At 33.6% G+C, this 16,883-nt stretch overlaps 1 protein-coding gene and 1 long non-coding RNA gene across 3 annotated transcripts in view; both read left to right on the forward strand.

The window, feature by feature from the left end:
• The first annotated feature begins 264 nt into the window (after nt 1–264).
• Nucleotides 265–5,650, forward strand: LOC141381624 (uncharacterized). The gene is made up of 3 exons (XR_015483133.1): nt 265–3,700; nt 4,980–5,136; nt 5,249–5,650. It is a non-coding gene; the product is annotated as an uncharacterized LOC141381624 (long non-coding RNA).
• Nucleotides 5,651–11,359: 5,709 nt separating this feature from the next.
• Nucleotides 11,360–16,883, forward strand: part of nav3 (neuron navigator 3) — a 367,745-nt gene continuing 362,221 nt past the window's right edge. For both annotated transcript variants that reach the window (NM_001443135.1, NM_001443136.1), the window contains exon 1: nt 11,360–11,652. The gene's annotated coding sequence lies outside the window, so the exon portion shown is untranslated. The remainder of the gene's footprint in view (nt 11,653–16,883) is intronic.

Genomic DNA, 16,883 nt, shown 5'->3' on the forward strand with positions numbered 1-16,883 from the left:
CCTGATAAATAAGGGACTAAGCAGAAGGAGAATAATTAAATAAATCTTTGAAATAATGAATTACCTTCTTAAAGTAATGATAGCTTTTTGTAATAATGACTTTCTTATAAACATCCTTCTATCTTCACACTGAGGCCAAAAAAGAGTGTAAGCATTCTTAAGAGCAGCCTGTGTATAGAAACAGTTGTGGTCTTTTGTTTGTATTTGTTGATTTATAAAAAAAAATATTTAAGCATTTATCATTTAACTGTGTGTTACATTTTAACATTTAACATTAAATTAGGTTTTAATATTTAACTATGTTTGCATTATTACTTAGTGTGTTAATGCTGTAGTAGCCTATTTGTTTAACAATATAATTTTGCAGCTTTATGGGATATTTATCCTTATTGTTTAATTTTCTTTGGCTTTTGATTTGTTTTACTTTTAAACTAAAAAAATCAATTAAAAAAGATCTAACTAACATTGAATAAAGTCTGAAATGCTGAAGTAGAATAATGAGAAAAAGTTTGGTTTCTAAAACATACTCCACTAATCTTTGTTTTCTCTACATTTTTGAGATCTAATTTTGTACGATGCATATAAAGATTATTCAATAAAATGTATTTTTATTAACTGCACTTTTTCTTTTGCTTCAAAGTTTTCTCTGTTTTCTTTGGCAAATTTTTGGAAAATTAGTAGTAGTGTCTAACATCAGAATTTTATAGTGAATTATCATAGACTGTTTACATGTGCATTAATAATTCAACCATTTCCAGCCATCTGAAATAAAAAAGGACTTAAAGGCTTATTACAAAAATATAATTCTGTAATCAGTTACACTTACCACCATTTCAACCCTGTGATAGCATGTTTATCTTCAGAAAACAAATTAAGATATTTTAGGATATTTTAGATGACAGCAAAGTTCCAGAGACTGTCTGTCTTTTTAGTTCTTTCTGGACGTTGAATGAGAAGGACCATTGCTATGGTGGGCGAGTGAGCTCTAGGATTCGATCAAAAATATCTTAATTTGTGATGTCTTGATTTCGAAGATGAAATAAGGTCTTGGGGGTTTGGAATGACATGAGGGTGGGTAATTATACAGAATTAAAAATTTTGGTTCAACTAAACTTTAATCAAAATAAGACCTTGAATATGGCACAAGTAAACCTCATCACAAATAATGAATTCACACAACAGGTCACTGTATTCATCTGTTTACAGTAGAACAAATGGAAAATAAATCTGAAACCACGTGCGGTTTGGTGAGACCAATAATAAAGCAAGTTAAGACGTTTACAAGCCTACTGTGACTTTAATCAATGTATGCCACAAAGTTTAAATTTATTATGGTTACTATGGTTAGTAGCTTAAAAATGATTAAAGTATTGTGTCTTTACCAGTCTTTACATGAAGAATATGGCAAAAATTTCTTTATAATCTCATGATGAATGGTAATCTTTCAGATATCAGCTGTTCAGTTTTGACTTGCGATTCTAATGGAATGATTTAAAAACAGGTTCTAAACTAGTGAATTGTTGCTGTGACTGTATTTTTAGATTCATTAGGTTCCTCTAAAGAGGTAGTTAACCCACAAATGAAAATTCTGTCATCATTTACTAATTTTTCACTTGTTTAAAACCTGTTTGAGTTTCTTTCTTCTGTTGAACACAAAAGACAATTGTTTAAAAAATGTTGGAAAGCATTTATTGGCTTCCATAGTATTTATTGTTCTTTCTTTGCATGTCAATGGCTGCTGGTTTACAACATCCTTTAGAATACAGAGTCTTCTTTTGTGTTTAAAAGAAAAATTAATTGCATTTAAATAAAGACCCACTTGAGGCAAATAAATAGTGAGAACATTTTCAGTTTTAAGGTACACTGCTCCTTTAATTCTTAGCTTATAATTGGAATATAGTCAGTTAATTATAACTAAGCATTCATTTAGTTGTTTGGCTGGACATGGACATATCCCTAATCGTTCAGACACTAGTAGCTTGGAAATATCTTGTCATAAGGGGATGTGTTGTACAAACTCTAGATAACTGCAAAAAAAAGTGTTAGGACATACTGTAGGTGTTAAACTCAATTCCTGCACTGTTTTACTCCAACCCTAATCAAACACAGCTGATGCAATTAATTGAGGTGTTCAAAAAAGTCTTTAATTAGAACACCTTGATTAGTTGCATGAGCTTTGCTTGATTAGGGTTGGAGCAAAACTGCTGCCCTCTAGGAACACCTATGGTTTAGGTTATCTGACATTTGTATACAGTTTATAGATCTTGAATCGTTGAATTTTGTGCAATTCCACCCATGTCTTTCCCAATACTTTAGCATGCTTTTTTAATATAAAACTGACAGCAAACGACAGTCATATGAAAGATGCCATGCCTGCTGCTGTCAATTTAAGGTAAGATCATTTTTAATGATAACAGAATCTTTATAATTGCTTGTATACCATTATCTACAAGTAAGAAACATTGTAAAATTTATAGTGATGTAAAATGTGTATTTTACGAATGGCTGATGACATATTTTGAGTTTTGATGTTGCGCTATTAATCACTAGTCATTGGGCTATTTTGACTGATCATTGGGCTAAGATTGTTGCAAAAACCTGGCAGCCCTGAGCCCAATGACTGGGCTTCACTTAAAATCTGTGTAACTAAACCAATCTTTCTCAGCCATATTTCTGATTGTTGAATTTTATTATAAAGCTTGTGTCATTGGCTAATACAATTGTCTCATCTAAAGTTGTACTCTATAAGTTGAAACAAAATTAATAAAAAACAAACATGTTTAACATGTCAAATTTTATATCAGCCTATTCTACTAATCCCAAATTCTGTGATTCATATTACACTTTGTAAGATTGAAATTACCCAGAAAATCAGCATTAAATCACACCTGACCAGCATATGCTGTTATTTGTTCAGCAGTGTAAGCCTCTTTATAGAGTCTCAGGGGATTATTTGTGATTGGATGGAAAAGACATGGCAGAATCAGTTGCCAGGCTATCAATCACATGCATCCATGTTAGAGATGATTATGGGAAGTTGCTAATTACAGTGCTTGTGGAAACTGTGCAGAGGCTTTATTCACTTATACGCTAAACTGAGCACACCAGCTTAAGAAACTGCTGGGCAATTTGTTAAGCTTCACAGTATATATAAACAGATAACTCTGGTAAGCAATCTACATTTCCATGTGGAAATTGTGAATCAATCATTTTTGACAGTTTTTATCTCGAACCTTTTTACCAGTAAAACCAATGAGGTTTGAATGAATTGGACTGGAGAACAGCACAGCCTTGTGGTGCTACACAATACAACAGCTTCTGTTATTGATTATGCTGTGCCTTATTTAAAGCTAGGGTAAAATATCCTTTTTATAGTTAATATTCAGACTTTCTCTAAATCCTGTGTTTTCTTTTTTATTTTTAGACAGTTTTGTTTAATTTTACGATAATTCAAAATATGCATACATACTACTTATATTTAAGATTTTAAAGAGCACACCTCGATTGTGCAGATTTACCCTCTTTAGCATCAGAAAAATCAGACCTTTCTTAAGATATCATGTTGCACATTTTTTATGTCATGCTCTTGTCATTTCAAGGCTGGACTACTACATTACTCTTAGCTGGGCTACACCCTCTTACCTCCACCTGAAGGTCTACATGCTTTTACAGTCATTGTTCTACATCCCCTCCAGGAGCTGTAAGTGACCGTTGCCTGTGTGTGTGTGTCTGCAAAGTTTCAGCTCAAAATACACATAATATATGTATATGTAGATATTTATTACATTGAGTGTATTATACCCTACTAAAAATGGCAAGTTTGGAATCACAGGAAATTTTTGCCATTTACGCCTGTTTGTTTAAATGCAATTGAGCTGGCTCGCTCCGCCCACTGTTTTGGCATGTCACTTCAGATTAGAGTACCCAGCGTCAGATGTCAGATAAACTCACCAAAATGACAGGCAGCAAATCAGACATGATGGAACAACAACCCACAGTACTACATGATGTGCAGATAGTTGGAACAGATCTTTTAATCCCAGTTTATTTGCAAATTCTGTCTTGTGGACATACTGTACATGCAAATACTGAGACTTGCTCATATGCACGCCACCTGTCAATCAAAATCAGTTGAGGGGATAACTGTCCTGCTACGTCATGGTGTGGTGGGACTCAAAATGTCTGGAATTTAAATCCTGATTTAATTATTTATTAAATCACTTGAATTGTGTTAAAATGCTAGTGACTTGTTGTGTTTATATCAATATAATATGGCTGTATACACAGTATTCCTACACACATTTCTTTCCAAACAGGGTCCAAAAGTTGATTTTGCATGATATGAGCTCACACATTAATTTTATTTTTTTTATTTCTTTTGAATGTTGTTTTTTTCCACTCAAGTTAGAATTTTAAAACAATGACAGCACTATAATCCAGCCAAAAATCTCCTTTTGGGAGGTCTACTAAACGTGTTTGGTGTTTGATTTTCTGTAAGTGAAATGGGAAACCTTGTCTGATGTATCAAATTGTTGTCTGTGTTGTCTGATTATCTGTGTTGATGCTTATCTGTTATTTGTTCTTTCTTTGTAGTGCTTTCATATTATTTGCTTAACCCCTTAACTGTCATCCCACTTTTTTATTCACTATTTTCCATAACATGTTTACTTGTGTCCTTTACACAAGATCTCAGAATTAGCAGACAAAAATGATCCAACAAGCCACTCAACTTTAATAAAAAGTCTTGTCTTTCCTTCCCCCAACTTGTTTCATATTCTCAGAATAGTTTTTACGTTTCTTCATTTGGAAGATCATCCAACCAGTGGGTAAAAATGTGTAAATATAATAATTATGTAATACTGAACCTCTGACAATATTCAAAAAACAGCTGAAAACCCATCTGCATTTACACTAGGACAGAGATCAATTCACTGTTCATAAGATGAAGAAAAATAAGTCTTTGATACATGCTTTTGTAGGCGATGCAGTGGCGCAGTAGGTAGTGCTGTCGCCTCACAGCAAGAGGGTCGCTGGGTTGCTGGTTTGAGCCTCAGCTCAATCAAGTCTGGTCATGATTGAAGTAGCAACGGATGGCAACATCTTTGGTGTGATAGCTCAAGGCAATTTATTGCAGAGGTGAGAGGAAATGTATATTGAGAGAAGTGTTTAGTTAAACTAAACAGAAAATATTTTTTTAAAAGACTCTTCAGACACATCAGCACAAATGTTTTTTGTGTGTGTGTTTTAGAACTAATTGAACTCCATCAAATACCCCTGGATCAGGTTGGTTGAATGTTGTTGTCTGTCTCAGCAGTACCAGCCACAAATTTGTGACTTCTGATCTGAGGAGACTGTATGTGATCTGTAGTGATGGATCTGTCAGAAGATGCATTTAAATGTCCACAGAGTGTCTTAACTATCATTATAAACTAAAATGATTTTTCTTTTAATTTCATTTCTTTATTGTTCGACTAGTAAAACATAATGATACATGTTTCCCTTGATTTCTGTACAATCAATAAAATACTGCTTTATCAACTTGTATATCATCAATATAGGCCTAATTGCTGGCATGAAGAATGGAGAACTGTTTTGTTCAAGTACTACAATACTTGTGAATACAACTCTTCATACTTATGAAGAAAAGTTATATCCAGACTTTTTTGTTATTTATTTTTTGGCATACATATAGATAAATGGTTAGCAAATTAATAGCTAAAGTATATGTAATCTGTAGAAGAAAGTCAAATTAATTTGTGCTGTAAATGTTTATTTTAGATTTTTAATTTAGGGTTCACTTCTGCAGGAGTTGTTCTGTAGGCCTATTTCACATATATCACATATATCACATTTTGCATGACTGAAATTTAGCATCTTGAATTTAGGGGTCTATGTGGGGCATGGTGTTTTGTGATTGGATGAACAGACATATGTGACAAAAGCAGTCGCCAGGCAATCATGATGATGATAGGAAGTTTCTAATTACTCGTTGAAACTGGGCAGGGGCTTTATTAATTTCTCAGTAATCAGTGTCCCATGAACTGCATGGAATTAGGATGTATAGTGATGGGATTAATCATAATGATCAGTCCGAATTACATTTGTATGACCAAAATGTTATGTCATACTTATCTGGTCTTCATATTAACATACGGTAATATACAATAATTTACACTGTGTGTTGTATACTTATATCTGGTCTATTTTGGACTGAATGCTGAACTGTCCACATCAGCATTAATAGGATAATTCACCCAATACTAAAAATTCTGTCATGGTTTACTCACCTTTTGTTTGTTCAAACCTGTTTGAGTTTATTTTTCTGTTGAATATAAGAAGATATTTTAAAGAAAGCTAAAAAAAAACTGTATCCATTGACATCCATATGTTACAGGTTTTCAGTTACAGGTTACAGTTACAGGTTTACAGTTACAGGTTTTTAGCTTTCTTTAAAATTAAAATCATAATATCTTATTTTGCGTTCAACAGAAAAAAAACGTATTAAGGTTTGGAACCACTTGAGAAAGAGTAAATAGAGTAAACTTTTATTGTGGGTTTACTATCCATTTCAGAAACTGGTGGGTTCATTTTGTTGAGCTTCAAAGTATAGATATAAGGAGATAATTAATAATTCTTGACTTATAGTATGCCAAACCTTTGGAAATCACTAACACAGCAATGTGAGATGGATGAATTGAACAGGAGAACAGCACAGCCTTGTGTTGCTACACAGTACAACAGCTTCAAAACCATGCTTGTTCCTTGTTTAAAGCTTATTTTTGATTAGTCGATTTCACTGTAATTTGAAATACATTAATTATATGTAAGATTCAGTCATATGCATGCATGTCTCATTTATTTGTGTAAATCTGACAGCAATGATAAAACACCACTCATTCTGCTTATTCTTTGAAATAAAGGCACATAATCAGTCACTTAAAGGTTCTGATGTCCATCTGTATGGTATAAAAGTGTACCTTTTGAAATGGGACCCTCCCAATGACAGATTTTGTACCTTTATTCCTGAATGTGTAAGGGACAGTACTGTGCAGATTGTTAAAACAGCTTTGCATTAAGACTTTTAGCTTTGCTTTAAACACATTTAAAAATGAAAATATTTACACTTACATAAAAAAGTAACAAAATACAGTAATCAAACTAATTCATCACATTTATTAAAAGTGATTCAAAAGACAAGGCCACAGCACACATTTCCACCCTGTGTGATAAATAGATTTGTAACTTAGCAATTTTACTTTGTCTATTAGTACAGACTAATATTTGTAGCCTATGCAAATAATAATACCTAAATTAATACTAAATATACAAATAATTTTTAAATATTGATCCCAACTTCCCATTGTTAGATTATTGTTTTTATTTGTCTGTTTCTTTTTTGTTGTTTTATTGTTTTTTGAAAATCTACTTTAAGATTTGACAAATTTAAAATACTTTCATTAAGTTAACATTACTAAAACATAGCATTTATTCAACAGTGCCATGCAGTGATTTTGACAGGTCAGTGAGAGGGATAGCCAGGATTGTAAGTCATTTCCGAGTCTCTGGACGAACTAAACATCTTGGACTTAATGGGAAAAAGCTTGACTTCCTTACAACACCTCAGTTTTAATTCATCATCTTCTGCTGAAGCAGGTGAGGTGACTTTTAGGGCATTCACAGCCTGCCTGAAAAGGTCCAGAAATGCCACAAACTTTGGTTAAACCTAACCCTAACAACCCAGTTTACTTTCCTGGCTTTAGAAGTGCATCCTGATATCGGTTTAGTACCCATTTGATCATGCCAGCTTAAGAATCTGGGGAGCTTCCAAATGGTATAGTAGAGGTAGAAATGTATGATTAGTTGTTGAGTTTACAAGTTTTAATGAGATAATCTGACCAACTTTATTACCTGCCGCTTCTCTCCTAATCAATGGTTATACTTGCTGTATAACATTTGTGCAAGTAATGTTAAGGCCTTTAAACCTTTCTGAGGCAGACATTAAAGGGATCGTTCACTTAAAAATGTCAATTCTGCCATATTTTACTCACTCTTGACTTGTTCAAAACCAGTTCAAGGTGTGTTCTTTATTCTTTTGAATACAAAAAAAAAAGATGTTTTGAAAAATGTTGGTTACCTGTCAGTATTGATTTTCATAAAATTAGTTTTTCTTATTGTAGGAAACTCAGAAGTAAAGTTTTTCTTGTCGAAGCAGACATCAGGAAACTTTGGGGTTTCTTCAAACAGAGATCTTTGAGAATGTGTTGGCAAGTCTGACTAAGGCAACATAGACTGCATTTAATATTTCAGGAGCAGTGTTGCTGTTGACCTAGCACACATCAGCTTCAGGATTGACCCTTATCAAAACAGTAAATGGCAATAAAGGAAATAAACCTCACTGAGCTTCTAGCAAAGATGTTCCCTTCAGATAACAATAATTCAAACAGCTCCTGGTCACAAGAACTAGTGACATGTAAACATTCTCACATATTTGACCCCTTATCATCAAAGAACAGAGACTGACAAAACACCCTCACTGGAAGCTAAATTGAATCTAATCAGCACAATCTAATGCATTGTCATTCACCTTAGATTTAATGTAATGATATAAACAGATGTAGATCTTAATCACTCTCTTAAATTTATAACAACAAAGCAGCAATGTTTATTTTTATTTTCCCATACTACAGGGGTGTGCAAACTCATTTTTTGGAGGGCCGGTGTCCTGCTGAGTTTAGCTGCAACTTGCTTCAACATACCTGCTAGGAAGTTTCTAGTATATCTAGCTGGTTCAGGTTTGTTTGGTTAGAGTTAAAGCTAAACTTTCCAGGACACCGGCCCTCCAGGAGTTTGAACACCCCTGCCATACTACTATATAACTCAAGGGTAACAGGTTTCTTACGACATTCTTGTCCTTCCACTAGCAAAGGTTCAGTATTTCTCCCATACATGAGCTCATTTGTCATATTTTGATTGCTATGCTATCATAATTTGGCAAAATAATTAATTGAAAAAGGCTTTAAGACCAAGCAGAATCTAATGCAAGTCAGCTTTTAAAGACAAATCTGTAAGTAAATTTTATTCTAAATCTTGGACCTTATTCTTGAAACAAAAAAATGACCAGTAAAAAGTTGTGAAGCTCCACATGCGGCCCATATTAATTCTTATCAGGCTATTGTTGTTATCCACGAATTTTCAAATGTATTATGTTTAACAAGAGGAGCTAGAAAAATCGTAAAGCTCTAGATTATTATTACAATGTTTATTTATTATTATTTAAATAGCCAAATTCTGAGGAAAGTTGAATGTGCTGAGTAGTATGTTATTTGCCTAATACATGATAATAGGGCACAGTTTTAAATTTAAAACTTTAACATATTGCCCCCCTCCCCAGTGATATAACATAAAGTAGTCTAAAAATAAGTAGCCTCTTCATATTTCTTTATTCTAAATCTATAAAATGTTTTTATATTTTACGTCAAAAAGTGTGACCATTCGAATTTATTTGAACCTCATAATAAAATAGAAAATAAGTCGAATAACTGTAAAAAGGTCCCCCCCCCCCTCACAAGGCTGGCTATGGCTCTGTTACAGTATTTAAGTTTAAGCTACAATCATGTCTTCTTAAAATTTTTGTCCACATTGAATAACAATGAAACGCAATAATGCTTTGTGATTGGTTGATGATGCAGCAGCTGGAGATGGTTGCTAGGCAATCAATCACATCACACACATGCTGAAGGTGGGAAGTTGCTAATTACTAAAAACTGTGTGTGAGCAGAGGGTTTAATCAAGATCAGTACTGATGCAGCTCATTAGAATGGCCTGTGTAACAAACAGTGCATGCATTTGCTATATCCATGCATGAGCATCGTTTTACAGCATTTACCCGCATTCATGAGAGAACGTTCAAATGGCATTTAAGCATGCCACTGCATGTGTCCAATGTGTTTAAATGAGACTTTAAAAGGAGAATCTCTTCTGATGTTCTTGAGCTTTCAAATTCAATGCAGAAACATACACAGAAACACACAAATGTAACCGCATTATTTGTGCGATTCGTACATCAATTTATGGCAAGGAATCACCATGGCAACGCAGAAACGCCTGCTGGAAGAATTATTAAAGAGGAGAACAGCGCAGCCTTGTGGTGCAACACAAAACATGACATTTATTTGGTGGCCACTCAAACTCAAGTAAAGCTTAGCAAGGTTTTATATATATATATATATATATATATATATATATATATATATATATATATATATATATATATATATATATATATATATATATATATATATATATATATATATATATATACAAACATACATACATACATACATATATATATATATATATATATATATATATATATATATATATATATATATATATATATATATATATATATATACACACACATACATACATACATACATACATACAATCAATTTCAATGTAATGGCCATATATAGCTAGGCAATATACAGTATTGTAATATATAATTAAATAAAAAATCCCTATTTTCATCATCTTTATCAGCATCTTTTTTCTGGCATTTTAATTTAGATTTTAGAATTGAAACATTTACATTTTAAACAATAATATAAATATATTAATATTAAATATAAATACATTTTACATTGTATAGCAAAGTCTACAATAAAACAAAGTATAAATAGTAGTAGATAATTGGCCAACAAACATTTAAACGTTGCCTATTTATGTCTTGACAATCAATTTTTTTTAATTGAATACAAGAATAATAACATCACTGCATTGGAGAAAAAATACAATAACAAAAAAAAAAGAAAAGAGAGAGAGAGAGAGAAAAAAAAACACACAGCCACAATCATTAAGAAAAAAGATTGTCATAAGCTTTAAGTAACTTATTATTTTTATTATTATTAAGCTTAAGAGATTCAATATTGTAAGAAATTTCAACAAGGAAATAATTAAAAATAGGTATCTTTGACAATCAATCAAGCTCACAGGCGGAACGCAGTGACGTAAATTTTAGCGCGGGTCCAGGTCCAGGTGCGTTAATTATCTTTTACTTCCGTGAGACGCCCAAACGGTTGAAGTTGAACTATCTTGTTTGTTTGTTTGTTTTTTTCTTAAAAAATAAAGCAAACTCTTGTTTTAATACAAGTTAGTGTATAATATATTAAGCTTTTTATGTAAACAACAAAAATACTACAAACGACTCGACGTCCCTTGTGTTAAACCGCAAACGAAGTGAAGGATACTTCAAGGTGTGAAACTGAGAGTTCACCTCAGTCAAACCCGCGGTGTTTTAGACACAACAGCGCCACCAGCCGGCTACGAGAACAATTGCAGCATCGAGGCGCGTTTGTTTGTCCGGGGTTTGGCTCGTGAGAGCGGGTGGCTCGCGCTGACAGGTCCGCGAGAGGGACGGCCAGGAGTGACAGCCGCTCTCGGGTCTCTGGGCGGACTAGACACCTCCTGGAGAGAGTAACCGGCCATTCACAGCAGGACTCCTTGTACAGCATCTCGGCTCAGCTTTTACTCCATCCTCCGCTGCTGAAGCAGGTGAGGCGGCTTTTGTGGAATTCACTGCCTGCCTGAAAGGTGACGATGCGAAATCACGGGACTCACTGACTTGCGGACTGATTGTAATACCCCGACAAGGTATGTGATTCTTCCTTTTAATCTGTAAAGTTATTCTTTAAATGTAGCCCCCTGAATGGGCACTTTATTGTGAATGCTGTATTTCAACTGTTGCCGGTGATACACGCGCCGTCATTAATTAAATTAGGTGCAATAGACTTGTTTTGTAAAAGTGTTAATTGTTTATGGAGGTAAAGCCGTTGTTTTTTGTCAAACTGCTTTCTTATACTGTTGATAAAGTGATGCTGGATGTTGTTCACGCACATGAAGGATGCTGAGCGATGCAACAAAACATGCTCTGATGCCGAAAGCATGTCGTGTTATCAGTTAAAACTGATCTAGTGTGCTTCATTTTCTAATAGCAAACAGAAGCATGACAGAGGCGCTCATTTAGGACTTTATAGGTGTTTTTCTCTTGTGGTGAATAAATGAAAGAAATCAATCCTTATGAGTAGTGCAACCCCCTGGGCAACACTTTACAATTATGTTGCATGTGCATTGCAGTACTAAACTATTGTTTTCAGCACCTAGCATTCACTGCAATATTTTGTTTGTGTGTATAAAAAATCTTTGATCTAGTTTATTTTATTTCATGAATGTATGTATGCTTTTTTGACCACTTGAAAAGACTATTTCTTTTTTATATGCATGTTAAAGTATATATCTAGAAATGTACTCATACTGTACATTGTTATATTTCTTACTTTATTTAGAACTTCAGGGCAAATGTTTGAAAAAATAAATGTGAATAAAATACTAAAATATAAATAACTCAAATAAATTAATAAATATTTGTAAAATATAAAACACTTATCGGAAACTAATTATTTAGGGTTTAACATAAAAAATTGCTAAATAAAATGTGAAATGTAAACTTTCTAGATTGCTACTTTTACGCAATGCTGTTTTTAATGTTTCTGCTTGCATCCATGGAATGATGTGTACTGTAATGCACTCTTAAAAATAATGGAAAATTTTTATTGTAAACAATGTATTTTGTGATCAAATACATGCACTACAGGTAAATTGTATTAACTAAATTGGTCGTAGTGTATAAGTTTGAATGAGTGTATGGATTTTTTCCAGTACTGGGTTGCAGTTGGAAGGGCATCCGCTGTGTAAAATGTATGCTGGATAAGTTGGCAGTTCATTTGGCTGTGGCGACCACTGATAAATAATTGGGATTAAGGAAAATGAATGAATGAATTGCACAGCCCTAGTTGCAATATGAAAAGCCCCAAATGTTGTACCATGTAGTTTAAGATACTATCACACGTTGCTTGACATGTCATGGCTATAATAATTCAAACAAACGCTTGTAAAGTATGACCAAATCCTGCATGTGTGGCATGTTTGATTAGGTTTAGCTAGTATTTAAAAAAAATAAAAATCTGGGCATATAATGAATAATCCATGTCATCCAATCTTTAGCTCACGAATGGATTATGATTAAGTGGCTTACTTTTGACAGATATCGTATCATCCATAGAGTCAATGCTAGTGAATTACACGCATTTCAACTAATTGCCTTGTGCTCATTTCTTAATCATCTCCTGATTTCATGGTCATGAAAGACAAGGCATTTTATGTTGCTCGGCGTGATTGTGTTATTCATACGCATGTTTGGTCCCAATCCAGTTCCTTCTCCCAAAGCGTTCTTCATTCTACAATACAGTAAATGAACTGGAGTGCTGAACGGCACATGGGAGAATCGCTGTAATCCAGACTTGCTGAAAGGAACCATGTAAAGACAGATGAATCAGTTCTCTGGGCGGATGGAGAGTTAATGAGATTTTCTCACACTTGTCACCACATGGCTTCTAATTTGAACCGGTGGCCACTTTCACTAGCGGTGCAGTGGACCCTGAAGGACTCAACATTCTCCTCTTGTCCATTCACAGATCATCCTTCAATCTCCTCTTGCCTTTCTCCTCCCATCTCCATCTGCAGAGCTTTTTCTCAAGTGATTCCTCAGGCTGTTGTTTATAGTTGGTTTTAACTGATTATATAGCTCTTATTTTAAATATCAGCTTTGCAGTTTCTTTAACCATGGCAACTTAATGGTTGCACTGGTGTTTTAGTAGCCGAATAGCTTTATTAATCTCAGTGTTCAAGTTTGGGTACCAGGGGCTGTCAGTATATTTCATTTGTGTGTGATTAATCAAACACTTATTGTTGAATTAAGCATACACCATTTGCTTGTATAATTTTTTTTTCAACATTTACAATATCCTGCAAAGTTATTCCCTCAAGCTTTTTTTCCAAGGTAAATAAAAAAGGGGTAATTTTCAAAACTCAAGTTCACCTAAGTGCATCATGTAAATGACATTAATTTGTGATTTTGAATGCTTCAGTTATTTGTTAAAGTAATTTTAATTTAATTATTTTAACATGTTAAGTGGATGTAATTAATCACACATTAATGTTGACAGCCCTACTGTTTATTGCATTTTGAAGATTGTGAAGATTGATCTGACAAAGTACTGGTTCATCGTTACATGATACTTTAGGCATTTGATGAAGAAACTGTCAGGTTTTTACTATGCTATCTCACAGCAATTTGTAACTTTATGATTTAATGGCTAATTCATATGAATTCTTATTCTTATCTCATTGGTGCAATTTAGTACGGTTTGCTTATCCCCCAATGATGATTGGGTTAAGGCATAGATATTTACATTGTTGTCACCTATGCTATTGTTGTCGATTAGAAGGAATGTGTCAATAGAGGAATAGAGGTGCCATTTTATTACAGGGTAATAAAGGTGCAGTGGTGGACTGGCCATCCAGAGCTAGAGATACACACACACACACACACACACATATATATATATATATATATATATATATATATATATATATATATATATATATATATATACACACACACACACACACACACACATACATGTATATATGTATGTATATGTATATATATATATATATATATATATATTTGAAGTCAGAATTATTTGTCCCCCTGTTTATTTTTTCCCTAGTGGGTTGCGCAGTAGGTAGTGCTATTGCCTCACAGCAAGAAGGTCGCTGGTTCGAGCCACGGCTGGGCAAGTTGGCATTTCTGTGTAGAGTTTGCATGTTCGCCCGATGTTTGCTTGGGTTTCCTCCGGGTGCTCCGGTTTCCCCCACAGTCCAAAGAAATGCTACACAGGTGAAATGGGTTAGCTAAATTGTCAGTAGTGTGTGTGAATGAGTGTGTATGGATGTTTCCCAGTGATGGGTTGCAGCTGGAAGGGCATCCGCTGCTTAAAACATATGCTGGATAAGTTGGCAGTTCATGCCGGTTCTGTGGTGACCCCAGATTAATAAAGGGACTAAGCCGAAACGAAAATGAATGATTGAATGAATGAAGACAGTAAATAATATTTAACTAGATATTTTTCAATGCACTTCTATACAGCTTAAAGTGACATTAATTAACTAGGTTAATTAAGTTAACTAGGCAGGTTAGGGTAATTTGGGTAATAAGTTCATGTATGTCGAAGGTTTGTTCTGTAGATTATCGAAAAAATATATAGCTTAAAGGCGCTAATAATATTGACCTTAAATGATATGTAAAAATTCAAAAACGGCTTTTATTCTAGCCAAAATAAAAACAAATAAGACTTTTACCAGAAGAAAAAATATTATCAGAGATACTGTGAAAATTTTCTTGCTCTGTTAAAAAAGTATGCATAAGTTAGGAAATATTTTAAAAAGAAAAAAAAAAAATAATGGGAGGCTAATAATTCTGACTTTATCTATATATAAAATATATATTGATAATAGATAAATTTTATATAGTTAATTATAAATAGATAATTATAAATAGATAATTTTTTTTTAATCTAGATTAATCTAGATTAAAATGCCTTTGGCAGAATTCAAATAAGCCATTCAGAATATGTGTGCTACCCAAATAATAAGTCTTTGAGAATGGGTTTCTTAAGCCAGTTGGCGCATTAGACCAGGGGCTCATCCAACACAATCTCACGGCAATTCGTAACTTTTTCATTTAGTGGCTAATTCGTATGAATTCGTACGATCTAATTCATACAATTTAGTACGATTTGCTTATCCCCCAATGACGGTTGGGGTTAGAGGTGGGGTCAGGTGCCATGCCTCCTTTTTAAAATCATACCATTTCGTACGACTGAACTTGTACGAATTAGCCACTAAACTGGCAAAACGTAAAATACTTACGTTTTCTCGTGAGATCAGGCTGGCTCATCTCCTGTTTCCCCAATGCATCACCAACTGCTTGAGAAATTGTTCTACTATGATAATTAGTGATGAAAATACATTTTGTTGAATAAGATATACTTGTATTTACAAACTGTTTATTCAGTTAAACATGAATTTTGAACTGTAGGCCTACATAAGCTTGAAACAGCGATCTTTGATTACCTTAATCCAACTAAAGTCATAACTAAACAGAAATGGAATTAAGACTTGTGGAGTATGCATATTTTAGTTGCAATATTAAAGTAAACACCGCAATCAAACTATTACCATCATGTAGCACTTTTTGACATATTTTCCAACAAGATCCACATACGCAGCTGTCTGTAAAGGACCGCACACACACATCGTAAAATGCGGAGTCTTTTTTTTTCCATTTGGCGTGCGTTATTAAATTCCATAACACTCTCACCAGGCCTTACTCCTTATTTGCCTGTAATACCCCAGTACCCCATGTCGGCGGAATGAATGAAATGTTCATAAGTTAAAGTGAAAATGCCGAACTGCAGTTAAAGTCAGGCATCCTGCTGATTTGATTCAAAAGGGCACCTTTTTTTTTCAGACGGCTCACCGGTCGGGTGTACATTCCTGATAAAATAGCAAGGTCAAAGTCACCATAGCTTGCATAGAATAGACGCAGCTATCCAACTTTAAGAATAGATTAACGGCGATATTTTTATAGTGTGATAAGAGTCTCGTGTTAACGCAGCATGTTAACGCAAATAGCGGCCCACCACTATTATATATATATATATATATATATATATATATATATATATATATAAATATATATATATATATATATATATATATATATATATACAGTATATATATATATATATATATATATATATATATATATATATGGAGTTTTCCAGGTGGTCAGTATGCAAATATCTTTTTAAATTACAAAAATTTTAATTTTATATCACATTTCTACATTAATTGTCACCACACGGGCATTGCCGACAAAGAGAATGTGTTCGTGTGCATGGAAATGCCCTATCCTCCCT

The sequence above is a fragment of the Danio rerio genome, chromosome 4 (genome assembly GCF_052040795.2).
Source record: "Danio rerio strain M-AB ecotype USA chromosome 4, GRCz13ab, whole genome shotgun sequence".
Lineage (NCBI taxonomy): Eukaryota > Metazoa > Chordata > Actinopteri > Cypriniformes > Danionidae > Danio > Danio rerio.